Genomic DNA, 4,472 nt, shown 5'->3' with positions numbered 1-4,472 from the left:
CTACAGCCCTCTCCTTCTCTTTCCCACATTAAATAACTGATCAAAAAGCAAACAAGAAAAGTTCAAGGACCGCTCTTGGGCTGAGTATCTGTCAGCTGTTTGGTTTTAAGTGGAAACTGTCTCTTTAAATTTCAAGGAGATCTATGCACATGCATAGTAGAACCCTCCGAGGGTGGGGCTGGGGCATCCACTAATTCAGGCACCCCTATAGTTACCAGAATGGAGGTACGCAGACAGTAAGGGACTAACGAAAAGATACTAAGAATAAAACAATGTCCACACCTCTATCTCTGTGGCTCTGTCAGGCATGCGTGGCTGCTCTGATCCTTTCCCTGCTCGGTCGCATACAAAATGTTGGCTCCTGGAGCAGCAGGAAGCAATGGATTTCTTGCTTCTGCCACAAACTCCCCAGCTGTAAGTCTTCCAACCTTCTAAATATTCCTTTATATGTGGTTCAGAGTGCTGGGACCATCCCCTGAGCCTTCCTTGGTCTTGTGTTATGTGTTGTTCCCAGCAGAGCTCGTCACTGCATTTCCACCCAATCTGCCCTCTTTTTCCAGAAGTCGGCCATTTGGTTTTAAGTGGAAACTGTCTCTTTAAATTTTGAGGAGATCTGTGCGCATGCATAGTAGAACCCTCCAAAGGTGGGGCTGGGATGTGCACTAGATAAGGCACCCCTATAGTCACCAGAATGGAGGTGCGCAAACAGCAAGGGACCAATGAACAGATACCAAATGAAAAGAATGCCCACACCTTTATCTCCGCAGTTCTTTCAGACTTCAGTGGCTTCTCTGATCCTTCCCATGCTTGGTCTCGCCCAAGATGGCAACTTCTGGAGGAGCTGAGTGTCTTGAATTAAAAAGCAGTGAATTTCTTGCTTCTGCTACAAATTCCACTAGCTCTAATCCTTCCAACCTTCTAAGTATTCCTTTATATGTGGGTCAGAGTTCTGGGACCATCCACAGAGCTTGCTTGGTCCTGTATTCTGTGTTGTTGCCGATGGAGCTCCTTACTGCACTTCCACCCGATCAACCATCTTGTTTATTCTTCTCCATCTTCTTTTGATGCTTTCTGCATTATTCAATAATTTGCCCAGAGAATCCTTCAATAACAAAAGTCAAGGCTTGGATTTTTTTGCTTCAGTTCCCCCAGCTTGATAAACGCTGAGCATGTTCTTCAGTTTTGGTTTTCTGACTCCAGATTGTTGCACATTTTGTTGTAATATTTGGCTTTGTCTTCTCAAGCTGACCATTGAAATTTTCTGTTCAGCTCTTTTACTTCCTCGTTTCTTTCTTTTGCTTTAGCATCTGTATGCCAGAGAGCAAGTTTCAGTGTCTCTTCTGACATCTATTTTAATCTTTTCTTTCTTTCTTTTCTTAATTAAGGGCATTTTGCTTTCTTCATGTATGATGTTCTTGATGTCATCCCACAACTCTTCTGGTCTTTGGTCTTTAGTGTCTAATGTATTCAATCTGTTCTTCAGATGATCTCTAAATTTAGATGGCATATATTCAAGGTCATATTTTGACTCTTGTGGACTTGTTTTCATTTTCTTCCACTTCAGTTTGACTTTGCGTAAGAAAAGTAGATGGTCTGTTCCACAATCTGTCCCTGCCTTGTTTTGACTGATGATATGGAGCTTTTGTTTTGACTGATGATATGGAGCTTTTCCATCATTTCTTTCTGCAGATGTAGTCAATTTGATTTATATGTATTCCATCTGGTGAGGTCCATGTGTATAATAGTCTCTTAAGCTGTCTAAAGAAAAATATTTGAAATGAACAAATCATTGATTTTGCAGAATTCTTTCATGCAATCTCAAACATCATTTTTATCACCAAGGCGGCCTTAGTTTCCAACTACTGTTCCTTCTTGTTCCCTACCTTTGCATTACCATCACCAGTAATTATCAATACATCTTGATTGTATGTTTGATCAATTTCAGATTGAAGAAATTGGTAGAATTCTTCTCATTTCATCCTCACTGACTTTAGAGGTTGGTGCATTAATTTGAATAGTGGTATTAACTGTTCTTCCCGGTAGGTGCATGGAATTATTCTATCACAGATAGCGATGTACCTCATGACTGATCTGGATATGTTCTTTTTGACAATGAATGCAACACCGTTCCTCTTTGTCATTCCTGGCATAGTAAACCATGTGGTTGTCAAGATTCAAAATGGCCAATCCCGGCCCAATTTAGGTCTTTAATGCCTAAGATATCAATGTTTATGCTTCCCATTTCATTTTTGACAATTTACAATTTTCCTAGATTCATAGTTCATGCATTCCATGATCCAATTATTAGTGGATGTTTACAGCTGTTTCTCTTCATTTTGTGTGGTGCCCCATCAGTAAATGAAGGTCCTGAGATCTTTATTCCCCTGGGCTTTACTCCATATCCATCATCACAGTCAACTCTACTTTGAGGAGGCACCTCTTCCCCAGTTGCATTTTGAGTGCCTTTCAACCTGAGGGGCTTATTTTCCGGCACTATATATGACAGTGTTTCTCTGCTATTCATAAAGTTTTCAGTAACTAAATATTCAGAATTAGTTCGTCACTCCTTCTTTCTAGTCTATCTTCGTTTGGAAGCTCATCTGAAACCTGTCCACCATGGGTAACCCTGCTGGTAGTTAAAATAGCTGTGGCATAGCTTTCAGAATCACTGCAACTCACAAGTCACCACGGTACGACAAACTGACAGGAGAGGTAGCTGTAGAAAGTAGCAACCTCTAAAAGTTAAAGTCTTAATCATTTCTTAGTAGTTCTCCCAACCTCTAACTCATACATATACACCTTTTCGTTTTTATGAAGACTTGGAATTTTGATACAGATTGATCACACAAATCTATGTTCCTAATATTAGAAATTAGCTATTAATAAAAATTGTAAAACTGCTAGTCTGGGAACCAATGGAATAACCTTTAGCATCTGGAAATCATCTTGCATTCATTACATCATCTAAATATTCCACTTGCAACATCAGTTAGCAATAACCATGTTAGAAAAAATTAGTATCAATAACATTTTTAATGTGGTCTGTTATATTCTAGCAGTATAGTTTATCAAAGTAAACAGGTTATTCTAAAATTATGTTAAAACAAATAGACCTAAAAAACAACCTATAGAGTCAACAAAAACTGAAGTATATGGAAACTACAAATTACTATGAGCTCCTAAAATACTTCATGGGGCAGAGGTAGAAAGTTCAGCAAATCATACTAAACATTCTGCAGACGTAATTTCAATATACTTTTCAACATGTGCTCATGTGTCACTGTAGGATAAGCACTGGACTGCTAGCCACAAAGCTGGCAGTTAAAGTCTACCACCTGCTCCTCCGAAATGCTATACAGGGTTGCTATGTGTCAAAACCAAGTTATTCTAACAAATTTTAAAAAGTGGCTAAATTGTTTCTTCACATCCAGCTACTTTATTAAAAAAAAAAAATGTTATTGCTTATATAGACAGAAATTTCAAGTATAAGTAAGACTTTGAAACCCTACCAGATTTCAAATAGGCACTAGAGTTAGGTTTCTGTGGCTCTGAAGCAGACAGTGACCCAAAGATCTAGAAAAAATGCCAAGTGCTGTTTCACCATTGAGTCATTTTCAGGTCCGTTGTGTGTGTCAGGTAGCATGTAATGTTTTATTATAACCAATATCATCTTCCTCCCATATAATTGATAGCCCTAGTTATTTAAAAGTGAAGAGCTTGGAATCCCTGAGTGGTGCAAACTGAACACACTTGGTTGTTAACTAAAAGGTTGGAAGTTTGAGTCCCACCAAAGGCTCTTTGGAAGAAAGACCTACTGCTGTAAACCCATCCATTGAAATCCTCTGGAGCACAGTTCTACTCTTACGCATAAGGGTTTTGTTGTCATGAGTTGGCATCTTGGGTCCTTACCTACTGGTTAACTAGTTATCTTATACAAAGGTAACTGGCATTTCTTTTCATTTTCCTTCAATTTGTATGGTTTAGTCAATCAAGAATATACTTGAGGATGCTGCTAATAAGCCTATGTAGGATTATTTCATTTTCTTCTTACTTTCAGTATTAGCATTATCTTTACTTTCGAAGATTAGTTTCAGAAAAACACCTCAACTTTTACATAAAACAGGATCAAAATACTGTTTTTCACCCTTCAGGAATATAATTGCATTTAAAATAACATGTTGTTGTTGCTAAGTGCCATTGAGTCAGTTCCGACTCATAGCAACTCTGTATATGGTTTCCAAGGAGCAGTTGATGAATCTGAACTACAGACCTTGTAATTCAGTGCTTATCCTACAGCGCCACAATTTAAATTACTAGGAATGCATTAAGAGTATTATAATTCATTTTGTGACACATTAACGCATTACATGCATAAAGCTGTCAACTAGGATGATTTGAAGTACTTGCTGATGAAGATCAAAGACTGTAGTCTTTGGTATGGATTACAACTCAATGTAAACAAAACAAACTCC

Source organism: Chrysochloris asiatica, unplaced genomic scaffold, assembly GCF_000296735.1.
Source record: "Chrysochloris asiatica unplaced genomic scaffold, ChrAsi1.0 scaffold00009, whole genome shotgun sequence".
Classification (NCBI taxonomy): Eukaryota; Metazoa; Chordata; class Mammalia; order Afrosoricida; family Chrysochloridae; genus Chrysochloris; species Chrysochloris asiatica.
Note: the sequence above shows the minus strand (reverse complement) of the source record.